This window comes from Cupressus sempervirens, chromosome 1 (assembly GCF_028749045.1).
Source record: "Cupressus sempervirens isolate cs-2001-9-10 chromosome 1, ASM2874904v1, whole genome shotgun sequence".
Classification (NCBI taxonomy): Eukaryota; Viridiplantae; Streptophyta; class Pinopsida; order Cupressales; family Cupressaceae; genus Cupressus; species Cupressus sempervirens.
The window spans coordinates 463,727,968-463,745,999 of NC_143118.1; the positions used below are offsets into that span (position 1 = coordinate 463,727,968).

Here is an 18,032-nt window from a genome sequence, read left to right on the forward strand (position 1 = left end):
TAAATAAACATACTTTTTATTTTTTTGTATTGAGTATAGAAGGATCAAAAAAGTACAAAAACAAATGGAATCAGTTCAGAGGAGGCCAAGCCTCACCAAAAGATGAAAAGAATCACATTTCAACCAAGCAAAAGAGAGAAGAGAAAGAGGGGCAACTAATGGAGAACATCAACATAAGTATCCATCCATGTTGTCCAACCTAGATTTCCTTCCATCCAAACTAGGTTTTTTTGATCTTGAATTTGTTTCAGCATATAAATCATGTCACTAGTGAAGCTTTGAGGTGTTCTCTTGATCTCCTTTCTAATGGCTTGAATGGTCTGATTAAAGAGCTTGACATTATCCAAATGCTGTCTCCAAATGTGTCCATCCTTAAGCTCGTTTGCAAAGAAGGTAGCATATCCATCCTTAAGAAGCCTTTTGAACTTGGACTTATTAGTTCTCATCGTGATTTGGACCTGTAAATTTTTTTAAAAATAAGTGAGACTTTGAAAAGACTCAGTAAGTAGCCTAGGTTTATTTTGGAACCTTTCTTCATTTTTGCATTTCCAAATTTGCCATAAAATGTTAGTTGAGAGAATATTCCAAAATATGTTAACATCCTTTTTAGCATTGCAGATAAAACCAGTAATAATCTCAAAAATAGAAAAGGAAGTAGGAATAGAGATACCAAACATAAGCCAAATTTCTTTAGCAAAAGTGCATTCAAATAAAATATGCCTACCTATTTTAGGGACCCTGCAAATGTTGCAGTAATCAACAGTAGAGAAAGAGTTCCTAATAGGAAGCTTGTTAAGAATAAGCAACTATTTAAAACATTTGATTTTTGGATCAATAGAGCTTTTCCACAGATAATCAAACTTTTTCATCCAAGCATGTTTGTCTAAATCAGTATACCAAATCTTATTAATATGACTTAAGATGTCTTCATTATGATTAATAACTTTGTATATATCTTTAGCTTTGATATTAAGAAGAGCAATACCACTAGGCCATTTAATTTTCTGATAATTGTCGAAATGAACATAACATATAGTAGGGATGTTTTTACTAGCTTTAGCAATCATATTGTAAGTCCTCTTATGAACATCTGGAAGGTTAAATTTGGCTTTTAACTCCTCCCACTTAATAAGAGAATCTTTCTCAAATATATCAACAAACTGTTTGATACCATTATTAGCCCAAATTTTGGCAGAACAACATTGAGTAAGAGCAAGGGGTTTATTTCCTAGCTTAAGGTTCCACCAAATGGACCTTTCACCATGACGGGTATTTTTACCAAAAAAATCCTTATTGGTGATAAGCTGCCTAACATAGTCCCAGGCTTTCCAAATAGACTTAAAAATAGTAGAGCCTTGAACTATGGTAGGGAACTCACCACAAATAAGGTCAGCAAGGGGGAGGTTCTTCCAAAACTTAGCCTTTTTAGGATAACCTCTTCCAATATTATTACGGATTAGAACCTTCCAAGGTTCCTCACCCTCCAAAGCATGAAAGATCCATTTGGAGGCCAAAGCTATGCCACTTAACTTAAGGTCCTTAAGACCTAGACCTCCAAGCAGCTTGTCAGTGTGGCACCAAGTCCAGTTTACGGAGTGAGTTTTTTTATTACCTTTTCCATCAGACCACAAATAATTTCTAATGGCTTTCTGAATTTCAAGAACTTGATAATCATTAAACATCCAGGCAAAGGCATAGTAAATATTATAGGAAGAAAGGATTTTTTGACACACTTGAATTCTGCCTGCAAGCGAAAGGGATCTATTGTGCCATTTGTTAAGCTTGTTGCGGATTTTATCCTTGACCCATCTCCACATTTCTTTTAATGAAGGGTCAATTGAAAAGGGAATACCAAGGTACTTAACGATCTTCGAGGGGCCACCCCATTGAAAACCAAATTTCTCAAACCAAATTGGGGGGTGGGTATTCCACCCAAGACAAATAGATTTAGACTGGGATAATCGAGCTCTAGATATTTTGCAAAAGAAGTTGAGTTTGCTAATCATAGCATCAAAGTTTGACTCAGAGGCTTCAAAGAAGATGGCAGTATCATCAGCAAACTGACAATTAATAAGGTCATTATTATCTAGGAGAGTGATACCTTTAACAGTAGGGGAGAGGGTATTGTCTCTAAGAATATAATAAAGAGCCTCAGAGGAGATAACAAATAGGACCGGAGCTAGGGGACATCCTTGTCTAATCGATCTACCTAGGGGGAAGGGAGCTGATAGGGATCCATTGACATCAACCTGGGCATAAGCATCTTTGAGGAGCATTTTAACAACATTACAGAAAAAGGGGGGAAATCCGAAAGCATCCAACATCATGATAATGAAGTTCCACTCAATTCTGTCATAGGCCTTTTCAAAATCTAAAAGGAACATAGCAACATCTTGATTAGTATGATTAGCCCAGTTAAGAGCTTCCCAGCTATTAATCAAAATTTCTAGAATAAACCTTCCTTTAACAAAGCTAGTTTGAGAGTGGCAAATGAACTTAGGAAGAATCTTCTCTAGCCTATGAGCCATAACCTTGGCAAGAATTTTATAGGAAAGATTTAGTAGGGTTATGGGACGCCAATTTTTAATGAGGGATTTATCCCCTTCTTTGGGGATAAGTTTAAGAATGCCAGAATTAATGTTCCTACCCAATGTGCCAATATCAATAGCTTCATTGTACAAATCAACAAGAGCATTGCATATCCATTTGCTATTAGCCTTATAGAATTCAGCAGGGAGCCCATATGGACCAGGGGCCTTATCATTCTTAAAAGAATTAATGGAAAGCTCAATTTCTTCAATAGTTAAGGGTTGCTCAAGGAGAGAGGCATCATTATTCGAGATTCTATTGGGGATAAGGCCTCTACACTAGTCACAAAGAATATTAGCTTCCTGGGAATCCTCAGAAGTGAAAAGATTAGCATAAAAGTGGGAAAATTCATTTTTAATGGAGTCCACATCAGTGTTCATCTCATTATTAATTAATAATTGATCAATATTTTCCTTAGCATGCTTTTGTTTAATCAGATTAAAGAAAAACTTACTACCTCTATACCCAAACCGGAGCCAGTGGGCTCTGGATCTAATCTTCGCCCCCATGGTCTTAAGTTGCTGATGCTTTCATAGAGCATGTTTAGCATTAGCCAACTGAAGATAGAGATGGGGATCATCAACTTTATTTTGAATATCCATCTCAGCAGAATAGAGATTGCTATTTAATTGAGACTCGGTAGATCTAAAATCTTTGGCTTTCTTTTGATCCACAGTCATGAGTAATTTTTGCCAGGCAGCCACATTCATCTTCCATCTATCGATGTGAGAGAGGGAGGGGTATTGTGAATTATTAATAAGCCTTATTATGGAAATAGCAGCAAGGATATCTTCATCTTTCAAAAGATTGGTGTTAAGCAAAGATTTATGGTAATCTTGTTTATTGCGGGCCTGGAAGGAGCCAAGGCTAACAGAGATAGAGATAGGATGATGGTCTGAAAGGGTAGAAGGGAAGATATTTACAGTTCTATTATGCTCATTAGGAAGAACAGAGAAGACGTTACTACTGAGATAAAAATGATCAAGCCTGGAATAGATCCTGGCTTGACCTTTTTGAAAGTTACACCACGTGAACCAGAGGCCTGAGTTAGAGTTTCTGTTTCCACTTAAAGGATCAAACAAGGATTTAGAGATCTTGAAGTTATACCAAGCCTTTCTTTCTTGTTCTTTCCAGGAGAAAGGAAGACCTCCCATTTTGTCCTCTTGGTTTTCAATCATATTAAAATCACCTCCAAAGACCCATGGTACATCAGGCAAAAAACTAAGCCAAGACCAAAAAGAAGCTCTTTCAGAACAATCATTAGAAGCATAAATAACACATATACCAAATTGCCTATTATTGATTTCCAAAATTAACCAAAGAGTTCTATTACAGGGAGAGATGCCATGGCATTTAATCTGAGGACCCCATTTTGGGCTAAGTAATATAACCACACCTCCTCTCCATGAGGGTGGTTAGTGTGAAATTTCACTGCATCCTTCCAAATAAAATTAAGGTTGGATTCCAAACAGAATCCAATGGCTTTAACCTCCTGTAACATAATTAAATCTAAATTCTTCATACCACTAATAAAGTTTCTAACAACATATTTCCTGTCGGGACATTCAAGTCCTCTGATATTCCATGTGATGCAATTCATTGAGAAAGATTTTTGGTAATGGGCGCTTCCAACTCCATGTTATCTTCCAAAGATGGAGTGTTAAAGGAATCAACATTATTATAAACTTTATTACTTATACCTTTGTTTTTGGAGCCAGGTGGTCTCCCTTTCTTCTTTGAAAAGGGGATATCCTCACTTTCCGACAAGAGAGGGGAGATATTTTCCAGCATTGAAAGCTTTTTTTTAGCCCTAGTGCAAGTAGCTGGTATAACTTCCACATAATAATCATCAGAAATTTCTTGGAATCTTTTGACAGGGGGTTTCATCATAGAGAGGGAATTTAAAGCTAGAGATTCAGAGGTAGGAGACTTGATAGACTCCTGCACATGAACAACTCTATTGTCTGTAGAAGGAGGGCAACCTGGCTCCTTAGGAGGAGCATTATTTTTACTCGACCGGTTCTTCCTTTTCTTAGTAACAGTTTGAAACCCATCTGTATCCACAATGCAAGTAACAGAAGAAACTTGCAAAGATGGGGATGGCTTAGTGATAGAGGGGGAAGAATGTGAATTAACAACTGGAGGAGGTGATGAGGTGGGATTCACGGTAGTGGAGTCAATGATAATGGGGGCGGAAGGGGTATTCGAGGGAGCATCTGAAGTTTTAGGGTTTTGGGGAGGTTTATTCTTAATAATTGGGCACTCTCTTCTAAGATAACCCTCTTTCTTGCAGAGGAAACATGCATTTAGTCCTCCCAAAGTTTCAACGGGGCAAGAAATAACTTCATCCATAATGCAAATGGTGACCTCTTTAGGAATATCATTGCCAGGTTTTAGAGCTAGAAGAATTCTAGCGTCTAGGTGAGGAACCAGTCTTGATGAATTATCCATGCGCAAGAATCTGCCTAGGGGTTCAACACTTATGGGAGAATTATATACATTTTAACTTTACAAAGGAAAAATCAAAATAAACTTAAATATAACATGTATTTAACACATTTAATATATAAAAAATCCAAAATTATATGTAACATGCATTTAACTTCAAAACTGAATTATCAATCTTTTAGCCCATACTATATTGCATGCAATTAATACATGTTCATTCTAGTTTTAATCTAGTAAGAAAGTAATGCATTTAACTTCTAAATTAAAAAATCAAATAAAAATTGTTAATTACATAAATTGAATTTCACAAAATGCATTTAACATACTTTTAATATATAAAAAATTCAAATGACATGTAGTATTTATTTAACTTCAAAACAAAATTATCAAATCATTACCCACTATTTTGCATGCAATTACTACATGTTCCTTAAATTTTCATCTAATAAAAAAAATTAATAACATGAATTTCACAAATGATGAATCACATTACAATTATAAATATATATAAATTTGACAAAATTTGAACAAAAAATATTATGATTAACATATATTTTACTTTGAAATAAAAATCAAATAAAAATTATATAAAATATGCATTGAATTTTTAAAATGAAAAATCAAACTACAATTATATAGACTTACCGATATCTTTACAAAGATAAACAAACATGCCTTTAATCTTCACAATGAAACTCACACTAAAATTATATAATCTTATGTAACAATCATTTAAATTCAAAACATAATTATCAAACATTTGGCCCACGGTATTTTGCATGCAATTAATACACATCCCTTCAAATCTTCAACCTCCATCCTCTATGCTCTCATTGTAAAGAAAACTCATTCATGCTCAAAATTAAACCTATATTATTGAAATTAATAAAGAAAATTTAATTACAACATTCTTGGATTCTAATAATTTGAATAAGAGAATATCATTATGCAAATTAAGAGGTCTTTTAGTGATCCTGCAAACAAAAAGATGTATAGACAATTCTTGTTGTTCTGAAAGCTACAAGGTTTTCAGATTTGATATGATTTCAACATAAATTATTTTAAACATTTTATAGAAATGGTGAAATTTTTTGAAACTTATCCAATAGAAAGGAAAATGGGAAACTTTCCAGTAAGCTTAAGTAATAGTAAAAGGAAAGTTAAATCTATAATATTATACAATTCCTAAAAACAATAAAAAAATTAGAAACTATTAAAAAAACAATACAAACACAATATCTTATTTTACAACAATATAAATAAATATGTAATTATATTTATAATTACATATAATTTTTTTACTTAATTCAAAAGAATATAAATACAAATTATTTTACAACAATATAAATAAATATGTAAATATTAAAATTTACCTATAATTCTTTTACTTAATTCATAAGAATAAAATTTATTTTAATATTGTACAAAAATTAAAAAACATACAATATATTATAAACATAATAATCTAAATAAAATTATAACTATCCTAAGTTTTGGGGGGCGGTAAGAACTGTGACACAACTGACGATGTCAGAATGGAATGGCAGGCATGACAGTCTAGCCTCGTACGCAGTGTCTAAGGCATAGGCAGGGTAAACAAAATAGTTTACCCTCTAGCCATTGCCATAGTCAAAGAACTTTCAAAATGTAGTTCCATTATTACACCTTTATTGACAAAAATGTACCTCCTCTTAAATCTCAAATTTGTATTGTTAACATGATTATAGCTGTCTTAATTTAGGTACAATTTCGAGTGAGAAGATGCAAACTACGGACCATATTGAGGACGCCTATTCTTTATTTCCGATTTCAATATCGGGCTCCTCAAGCCCGAATTGAAGATCTCTTCTATAATTACTGCATAAAATTGCCAGGTATGGTTTTCTTTTGATCCTTGGGGTATTTGACATCTACCAAGTTCTCCTAAATTTTCATTTTCAGCGAAAAGTTGATCTTGGTTTCGAAGCATTTGGACTTCAGAAAAGAAATTAATTGAATTCAGCTGAAGTAAGCCAAGCGACGGGTTCGAGGGGTGTCTTTCATTGCACATTTTTTTATTACAATGTCAGTAATGCTTTATGCTTACAGTATATGTAATATAGCCTTGAAATATATCGAGATCTGCCAAATAAAGGGTTTGAATAAAGCTATTCTGTTAGTTAACTAAGGCTTAGTTAATGGATTTCCTTTAACACCACAGAATGATTGACATGCACTCATAATCTTTCTTAACATAGGCTACCTTCAATGTGTCGCGTTACTCGTTCCCAGCAATCCGACCAGATGTCTGCCGCCGTGTTGTCTTCCTGTAATAAAGGGGATTCGAACTTTGCTCCCGCATTAATATTACACTCGAAACCCTTGTACCTTTTGGGTTGCATTTTGAGTTTGTGCCTTTATGGGTTTTGACTTTTGAGTGATACAGTTGTCTTTGGCAAATTGATTTTTGAACGACCATTTTACTAAAGGATGGTGCTTTTGTGTGATCACCACAAATACTTAATTGAAGGTTTATTTATAATATTTGTCCTGCGGTCACTCACAGGAATCCGTTAAGTCACTTCTATATCTTGTATTTCATTTTTATTGGATTTGTGGTGATGGAATTGAGATTATACTTATTCTTAGCTTCAGATGTCTTGCATTGAGATTCCGGCATGTAATTGACTTTAAGAAGTAGGAATTATACAGACAATTCAACAGTCAATCTTACAGTTTTCATAGGCATTATATGTATGTTTTGTTTTCCTACATGATCAATGGGATTGTTGTTTTAATTTTAAAGATCTCAACACCTTTAATGTTCATTGTGGCTTGATCTGTGGACTTTTTCTGTTATCTTATTCAATTTCACAGTACTTGGGTTGACACTGGTGTTCAGATTGTTAAAGCAAATAATTTGTTTTATAAAATTTAATTTTCATTTTATAATAAACTGAAAAATCCTCATCGAACAAAAAATAACAAAAACTGAAAAATCCTTTTCTGCTAAAAATGTGGATGCAACCGCTTATCACTGGAAGAAATTCTCATAATTGATGGCAATGGTCATAATCCAAATGCAGAAACATATGTCTGACAGTGCAGAGAGCGAAGCTTCATTACAAAACTGGACATCATATCATCATCTAAAAAGTCTAAAATGTTTATTAAACAAAGTTTCAATAGCATGGGTTTTTAATATGCTGAATCAAACCAGCCTAACTAATATCTCCATCCTTCTGTCCTTGGGTATTCCACTATTGCTGGGCTAGATCACATGCAAGTTTATTGTTACCTTATTCAAAGAATAGTGTAGAGTTAAGTGAAACATGGATTGTGGCTTCACACTGATGCAGTCAAGGCAGATAGCTAAGTGAATGGTGACCACTTCCTTACATAAAGACTCCAGAACACAGTTTACAAGGTCAAGACAGGTTTTTAGCTTCCAAAACTTAGGGCAACTGAGTTAGGAGACCTTTCCATAAGTTTTAAAACCTAGAATGCAATTTCCTAGGATCTCAATAGACAGGGATTTTTGTAAGATAATTCCATAACCACGTTAAGGTTTTCACATTTGTTATGCCCCCATTTTTATACTATCTTGTTGCAGGAGGATTGGCCAATTGTGAGGGTTTCCTGTAGGTTTCGAATGCATTGGGAGAGTTCCAATTGGTGTTACCCTGAGTTTCGGGATGGGGATGACATGGGACAGAGTGATGAGCTTTTGGGGCGGCAAATTCTTTTTTGCCAAGTTTGGGGAAGACAAAGGGGATGGCTATATAAATATAGGGATAATTCAAAATATATAGGGAAATTTGAATATATGCCATTAAAAAATCATAGAACCTTAACATACAACAATGGAATAGTTAAACTCAATACTCAAAATGCATTCATAATTCGGAATTCATTGTTAATATGCATGTAATATGGAAATAGTAACATACCAAATTGAATTACACCCAATAACATAATTTGGAATTCATTGTTAATAGAAACAAGAACAATAACCCAGCTTCCAAATTGAAGCACACTACTATCATTTAATTCTGAAACTACACCTCAAGCTCATTGTAAGTAGATTGCTATTAATACAAACAGTTCTACTGTACAGTTTCTATCATGATATAGGTCTATTTAATATTACAACATTCACTGAGTCTTCCACAAAGGACCTATTGGCTCTTGAATTAACAGCTTTTGAATAACCCAATGATAGGAACAAATACATCTAAGGGCAGCTAATTCCCATGTTCAACATACCTATTCAGACATCGGGGCCAACTATAAGGCTATACTCCTTCAGACTCTGCAAAACCTAGACGAGTAGACCTCAGATTCATTCATATGGTACTAGTTGCCAAAACATATATCCGAATCTGGATAAATCAGATTGAAACCCCAATTCTTCTGTTGCTTATGTAAACAACATAGACATGAAATAACTAATAACATAACCTATGAACTTGACAAGCTAAGTGAGAGCAAATCCTTTCAGCTCTTCAACATAAAAGGGAAAAAGACCTTGATTAATATGTTGATTTCAGCATAACCAATACATGAACAACAAAACATATAGATCCTGTAGCTGATCAATGCCTTATCTATTGGGCAAGTCCACAAGCCACAAATATACATCCTTGGAAATCATTTATACATCTCATATATCAAGATTCTAGATCTATCCATTCACCTTGTGAATTAGACATCTGCATCAAGGTTGAATCTCATACTCAACCTATCCCTTCATGAAATCTGCAACCCTGTGATGATAAACCGAGCATTAACATGACTTCTTGAATCACAAGCAAAATATATCAACACATACAACTGGTTTTGTGCTCTTTGTTCACAAACCACAAAGAGTTACAAATAACACAAATAGGAGACAACATTCAGATTGAAGATAAACTCATTGCTCATTTTATTTATTCCTTTGAAACAAATATATAAAGGATTTATGAAATAACTTGAGAAAAAACAACTCAATAGACCAAAATTGTCTATATTAACTCCATTAATGCTGTTCATACAAGAGAGAAAATGCTGGGCATGAATGGTGGGATCACAGCTAGAGCTCTACTCAATAGTCTGGAAAATAACCAATCATCAACAACCCTAGAGAAAGAGAAAAGAAGAGACTAAATAGAATGGAAGAAATCCTGGATTTGCTATGATGCCGCCATTTGTCCACTTGAAGAACTTCCACTTGCTGATGTAAAACTTCTCTCTACTCTCTTTCTTCAGCTGAAAATCAAATCCCATCATTCTGTTTGAAAAATGCTTGAAACTGCCAAAATGATGGAAACATAACCAATTGCAAAAGATGCTAAATCTGATGCTAAAAACAAGAGCCAAAACATCGGCCAAATGTTTGTAAAGGCAAAATAACACCTCTAGGAGTATTTTCCCCCAAATCTGGAGCTAACAAACTTCTCTATTTGCTTCTTATTTTGAAACTCCATCATGAAAAACACGTATTCTGCTAAGAATGCCCCAATTTTCACAAATCTGCTTATATCTTTTACATTGAAGACCTGCACATATTCTGATGCCCTTTCCAACGGTATATTACACTTCACATTTTGACAAAAAATAAGGCCCTTGGTGTGCGTTTGAAGTTTTAGGCCCTTGGCCATGAAAAGAGCTTTTTAATGTTGAAAAATTTAAAATCTCATATAGTCTAAACTATTCAAATAATCAATTTTATTTCAAATTTTCAACTTCTCAAGAATGAGCACTTTGGAGATATTTCATTTCATTAGCTCACCTTATGTCTCCAATCCCTGGGCGCCACATGTCAATTCCTCATTGGTCGAATCTACCACCTTAGCACTTAGTGGGACCCGCATTTCCTCGAGTGTAAATTTGAAACACTAAAACCTTGGCCTCTCGATCATACGACACTTGTAACTTCTTAAGTCCATACTTTTGCATTTCCGATCTCATGATTAGCCTCCAGATTGCGCCACGTCATCACTTCTCAGCAAGTCCTCGCCACGTGTCACATTTTCGTGCCTTCGGGGCCTTAGCCTTCACCTTAGGATTAACCGCTGCGATCATGCGATAACTGTGATCACACCCTCGCAACTGCTTCTCCTAACCATGCTTTGACCTCTGCGATGTTGCTAGTGCCCATTTTCACGCCATTGCCGTGGTTAGCCTTAATTGCTTGCTAATCGCTGTGAAGTTGCGCTGGTGGCTAACTCTGATTGTTTTGCACCTTCGTTGCAGTTAGACTTAACCGTGCTCTGACTACCGCAACACTGCGAAATTCGGGCCAACCTCGAATTGCGTGCCTCGTGGCACTTGTCGATTAATCCTCCTATCTTCCTTGTCAATGCTGATGTCACCATCTTTCACCTGCACTTTGGTTCAAAATTTCTTGCATTGCCGCCACCTATCGATCCGAGTGAGTGTGGGCCGCATGTGTGAGCCTTATGTCTCAAAAGGCTCATGCCTTTGAGAGAACTATGGCTTGTGTCTTTGGGCATATAAACACTAAACCTACAACTCACCTGTTGAATGTGGGATAAAAATTTATACTGATATCTTTCTACCTTTGCAAATAACCCAGACCTTTGATTTGAAATATTTTCTTCATGACGTGTACAACATGAGGCACTCGTTTTGTTCGTTCCCTTTGAGCCAGACTCTCCTACTATCTTCCATAATCAAACCAGATATTGATTGTAAACATGGCATTGCTCCTTTCTTTCTCATCGGCAAACTTCATGGAAACAATGACGACACAGACTCTTCTCCTATCTTTTGTAATCAAACTAGATATCGATTGTAAACATGGCATTGCCTCTTTCTTTCTCACCGGAAAACTTCATGGAAACAACGATGACACTATTGCTCATCGCTATACAACAAGTCTCCTTCCACGATCTCCGATAGGCACCATCGCTTTAGGGTATAGCGATCATAGGATCTTGCCTCCTCTGTAAATTTTGCTTTATCGCAATAACAAAATACTGCTTCCTTCGATCATTGAACTCCTTATCGCTATTGCAATAGCGATCTAGCATCTCCAAGACCCTTCGTTGCCAAATCCTAGAGCAATGTAAGATTTCTCATCACTATTCATTGTAATAGAATGTCATTTTCCCTGATCTCCGATGATTTATTTTGCCATAACATACAGTGGAAACTTCATATCTAGCTTCCTTTACCCATCGACATAACTATTATCGACAACCTCATCAGTCATTTCCATAGCCAAATCCATGACATCCAAGTTGCCAATGTTCTCTATAAGTTACAGCAATATACCTTTATCGCTCATTGCCATATCGATAATGAGCCTCTTCTGCACAGCGATTAACCCCATCGCTATATGCTATAGCGATATCATATCCGACTTCAAGCTGACCTTACTGCATTCACTGTAGGATACCCCAATATTTGATGCCTTATCACTATAGCTATAGTGATATGTGAAAAAATCATATACAATCTCCCGCTTGAACATAAAACCTAGGGTAAAGGTCAAAACTGATCGTGGATTAAGGAAATTTCTTAATGGTAGGGTAAAAGTCACAATCCTTAGGACATTGCAAGATCATATGTTAAGGCAAAATTTTCGAATATGGCTAGGGCAAAACCTATCAGATTAGGGTTTCTATTGGAAATTTACAACAAATGCATAACAAATCCCATCTGCACAACATTTTCAAGATATTTTCACATTAAATCTTCAAAATTTTTGCACAGTGAAAATAAGGGCTATCAAGACCCAAATCAATCCAAAACCAACCCAACACCGATCTATTGCCACAAAATGTCATAAAGATGCATGCTTTAGTTTTGTAATGCACTTTTCAGACTTTCCCAACCAAACAATCTGGTATATGATTCTGAGCATGTACCATGGCTGTAACAACATTCTTAAATATTATGATTCTTAATGCAATATTGCCAAATACTAATAAGAGGATCCCAATAGCAAGAATTAACTACCAAACAGTAATAGGCATGTTATGACAAACTTGAAATGACGGCCAACTTTAAAATTAAAAAAGAAAGAGTTTTATAAAAGAAAAATGTCATTTTTAAGTGCTGATGTTGCCTATTTCATTGGGACCCCCATCCATCCCAGGGACTTTCAAGGCATCCCCAGCTGTCCCCAGGACATAGAACTGTCTCCAAATTTTTTCTTGACCTCCCCTAGTTTCTGAGATGTCATGTGCAGGGTTTTGAAATAAAGGGACAGGGCAGGGATGTCCTAGTTGTCCCACTGATGTCATGTGCAGGGTTTTGAAATAAAGGGACGGGGCAGGGATGTCCTCTAGTTGTCCCACTATCTCGAAAACATCCCCAATAGAAGGACGAGGGTTTTTTTGTTGGAGACATGTCCCCAATAACACTAGTTCCAATGTCCTTTGTGAGCTTACTTCTTAGATTCAATTCATTTAAAAAATGGTTGCTATTTATAGTAAGTGCTCGTCTGACACAAATCTTTCTAGGTTTTTCTATGATTTTTCTCCTCAAGCTTTAGAGAACATTGCAATTCATAGTAAGAGTTTGCATGACCTTGATCTTTTTGGGTTTGTTTGGGTTTTTTCTCTCGGGTCATGGTAGAGCACTACTATTTATAGTAAGTGCTTGTAGGGCACAAATCTTTATCAGTTTTCTTGGGTTTGTTTTATTGGGCTCTCACACTACTATTTGTAGTATATGCTTGTGTTGGCATTAAATATCATCTCAACTTTAGTTATGTTTCATCATGATTAGGTTTCTATTTTGGTCTGTTGGCAATTTTCATAAGGTGATGGATATTATATCATATTTACACTAAATTTATTAAGGGACTATAAATTATTCACTTTAATTTGAATAATAACGTGCTAAGTATTGACCCTAAAGTTGTATGCCTATTTTGTGGGGGAAATAAAACTTAAGCTATTTTTAAAAGCTTATAAAGAGCTTTTTTGAGGGAAATGAAATATTTCAATTTTTAAAGTGAGTTGATTCCCTCCAAACTCTATAAATTGGAGTCTGGGCTCTGATTTCCTTATTTAGATGATGCAAAATAACATGTTGCTGGTTGAATGAACAGAGAAGTTCTTCCAAGACTGATTGAGAATGAAAACTCTTGTCAAATACACTAATTTTGGTGGTGAAAGATCTTCCTTAGTTGGTTTGTGGCTTTCGCATAGGACACCCATTGGTTTACGCAGATATTCTGGGATTGGGATTTGAAAAAAATGATAATATGCAAGGTATTTTGATGTAGATTTGTGTGTCTTCTTTTTGGTGATTAGCTAAGATTTTTGGATGTATATTTTGTTAATTTTTTCAGGTGCTCGTAGTACTGGATGTACAGCTAATGATTTAGTGGGATCCTAGTCGCAAAACCTTCTCAGACACTGAAAAAAGGAGCTAGAAAGGGTTTAAATTTATGGGTGATTAATTATACAGTTTACTGAGGTAAGGCCACCAGGATATGATAGTTGTTTAAGGGTTTTTGCTGTTGGGTGTACCTTGTGGAATGACCACGATAAGGTTGTGAAGTTGGTTCCTGCTTTTCTTGGCTCTAGTAACCTGTCTTTTTGCCGTCCTTTGTTTCGAGACCTTTGGGTGAAAATTTTGGCATCTTGATTGAGTGATTTGAACTGTTTGCAAGCTAGTTTGGTTGGAATCAACGATTTATTTTTGCCTAATTTTACTTTTGAAGACTTTCTGATTATGAATCCAGTTTGGTAGATATGAGGTTTTCGGGTGTTGGTAAGGCCGAAGATTCATTCTTAGAAAACAGTTGTGTTGGGTGTTGATGTGGAGAGTTTGTTTGATCTGTTTGATGCCTTTGGAGCCTTACTTAATGGCTATGAAATGCTGAATTTCAAACCTGCTACTGATTGTTCACTTGGAGTGCAGCAATATACCCGAGGAATGTGAATCAGTTGATTGTTCATCATGTTTTCATTTCCTAAATTTCATTGTAGAGGCAATAAACTCATGAGCCATGTAAGCATTTCAAAGAAGATTGCTAAATATCAAACAAGAAAATTGCATCAGCAGGGAACCCTTGCTTATATTATTGAAAAATATACCTAATTCTACAGAAGTGACCTTTCATATCTTATGATTATTGTTGTTTAGTATTTTGGCAAAACAAACAATATATAAAAATAAAAATTTGGGGTGCATGTTACAATATTCATATTTACTTTTTAAATGGTAGACTTAGAACACTCTGACAGCCCATCATTGTATTGACTTGCAAAAAAACAATGGGCTATTTGCCATTCACTCTAAAGACTTGTTGATTTTGGACAATTTGTAGGCAAAATCTGTAGGAAAACACTGATTTTATTACTGTAGGTAAACAAGACTATTCTTCACAAAGAAACTTGTAAAGCACTTCTTCTTGTGAAACTGATACTTAACAAATTACAACACTGATTTCTTCATGATAGATCATAAAGTCTTCATAAAGAAATATGGATAGCATTTCTTCCTGTGAAACTGATACTCGACAAATTACAACTTCTTATAACAAGAAAAACTGAAAACTGACAAAAGGATCGTTACTCAACAAGAAGACAACATAGGAACTAGTTCATGCATGGGCTTCTATCCAAGAGGTTTGCAAACTTGCATATGGAACCTCCAAGTCTTTTAGTTGCCTTAAACCTGCATGAACCAATGAAGGTGATAACTTTACTCCTAAACCAAACTCCTTTTATCCATTTTTTCAATATGGTGCTGAAATGAGACGAAGTCCAAGTTGAAGCTTCCAAGAAAGATCGACAAAGGAAGAAGTACAAGAAAAAATCTTAATTAATATGGCACCTGACTCGAATATTAGGGGCTTTATGTCCCCTTTTCCCATTAGACTGTAGTTTGCTCCTTAAGTATATTATATATTTCCCTTTGGTTTAGGAAAATAAATTAGGAAAATTAATGACTGTAAAATTTAAGTGTGTTAGAGTAACCATTTAAGTGTTTTAAAGTGGACATTTGATTATGGAACCTTTCTATGTTATGCGATCAAACTTTATTTCTTTTAGTGAAATCAACCAAAGGACTGTGGCTGATGTCCTTTTGCAGGGAAAATGAAAGAATCGAAGTTGTCTTTTGGAATGAAAGTGGTGCTCAAATGATTGTTTAATATAAGCCAACAATTAGAGAGTGCATGTTGTTTTTATCAACTTATTCTCTCAACTATATTGGACAACATATTCATCTATCATTGGAAATCAGAGGATGAAAACCATTATATTTCCATAGCTGGTAGCGGATGTAAACCCGTAGTCTAGTATTGAGCAATTCCACATGGCAATTGTGTTTGAGCTTCAATGGTATGTTAGTTGAGCAGCTTACTTAGCACTTAAGGTTTGTAACTATGTTAGTGGTTTGGCTCCTTAGACTTGCAAGTATGAGTTTGATACAAATTTGGGTTTGGTTTGGCAGGGGATTCTATTACAATAATAGATAGTAGTCTATTATTAGTTAATGGTTATCTATTGTAAATATCTAGTTAGCTTTAGTTAGCTTTTTCTTTTTTAGCTTTCTTCATTAGAATAGAATGTTTCTATTCTTTACGATTGTTTCCTAAGGAAACATTGTTTTATTCTTTTGTATATATTGACCTTTCGGTCTCTGTTAATAACAAGCAAGTATTTTACCAATTACTTCCGTAATATGGTATTAGAGCAAGGTTTTTAATTTTTTTCGAAAATAATAATTTATTTTCGGAAATTATCAGTAGCTATTTTTCGAAATTATTTATTTGAGATATTTTGCTTCAAATAGGGTGTTTTTATTCGGAGAGATCTAACCGTAAATCACGAGTTGGGTTTAGGGCTATTTGTTTTCTGTACATTCGTGTTTCTCCAGGCACGATCTTTTGCCCTTTTTCCACATTTTTGTTGAAATCGATTTCCAGTCATTTCGTGTGTGATTTTTCAGTACCTCTTAGTGCGATTTACAGGGATTCCAGCATGAGTCATTGTCTGATCATTAGGCGTTTGGAAGAGCTCGTTTTTCAAAACCCTAATTTTTGACCTTGAAATTTTTTTTGATTTCACATTGTTGGTGGGTTTTTGGGAGCTCAACTGGGTTGTTGTCAGATTTTTCTGGGTGCCTCGATTTTCTTGCCTCAATTTTTGAGCTAGTGGATCTAGAAAACGACACCATATTTCTTCTGGGGCTTTTTGAGCTCTCTTTTGGGCCACTCTCTAATTTTTCTAGGTCTTTCATTTTTTACCTTGAAGAACATGCCTGCACAGATTTTCACATTTTTTAATTGAAAAATGTGCCATGGCATCTTTGACTAACATTCTACTTGAGCACAACTCCAAATTCAATGGTCGAAATTATGGCACTTGGAAGCAGTGCATCATCACAATTTTTGAATATCGGAACACCGATCAACTTGTTCTGGGTGTTATAAAGCGTCTGACTTCTCTTGGTCCTGATCAAAATACATAAGATCTGAATAATCAAGAGGCGGTGATGCTTTTCAAATTATTTGTGGTTGATGATTAGCTTTCTCAGATTCCATCCAGCAAGATAGTTGCCGAGATGTGGACACATCTCAAAGGTCTTCATGAGACTTCTAACAAAAGCAGAGCGTTCTTTCTGAAGAACACTTTGTTTTCTATTGTCATGAATGAGCGCACCTCACTCCAGGCACACTTGAATTGGATTCAGGAAATCTGTGATCAGTTACTTGCCATCTGTTGCAAGATGTAGGAAGAGGATATTGTGGTAATCACTTTTTGGAGTTTACCAAAGTCCTTTGAGCATTTTATCAAGACTCTCAACATCACGTCTTCTGGTGTTGATTTCAAGTTCATTGATCTCTGCACAATGCTGCTTTAGCAAGATCGGTGGAAACAATAGTTCGGTAGCAGCTCCAGTTCCACCTCTACAGAGAAAGCCTTTGCTGTGAAATCCTTTCAGAAGGATAAAGGCAAGTTTCAACAACCATCTCAGTAGAAGTCTTCTACTCTAGCCTCAAATGGTTCCCGAAAGAAGAACATTCAATGCAACTACTGCCA

At 35.4% G+C, this 18,032-nt stretch overlaps 1 protein-coding gene and 1 long non-coding RNA gene across 5 annotated transcripts in view; one reads left to right on the forward strand and one right to left on the reverse strand.

Annotated features, from left to right (window-relative positions):
• On the reverse strand, nucleotides 1-7,400 carry LOC149578304 (uncharacterized). Its single transcript, XR_016364276.1, has 2 exons — nucleotides 7,280-7,400; nucleotides 1-458 (listed from the first exon to the last, which is right to left on the reverse strand). It is a non-coding gene; the product is annotated as an uncharacterized LOC149578304 (long non-coding RNA).
• LOC149578305 (uncharacterized) overlaps nucleotides 6,521-18,032 on the forward strand; it is a 27,577-nt gene continuing 16,065 nt past the window's right edge. For 2 of the 4 annotated variants that reach the window (XM_089828185.1, XM_089828173.1), the window contains exons 1-2: nucleotides 6,542-6,684; nucleotides 6,779-6,911. The gene's annotated coding sequence lies outside the window, so the exon portion shown is untranslated. Of the gene's footprint in view, nucleotides 6,685-6,724; nucleotides 6,912-18,032 lie in introns of those variants that run through there. The other 2 variants (XM_089828176.1, XM_089828180.1) reach the window with 2 other exon arrangements.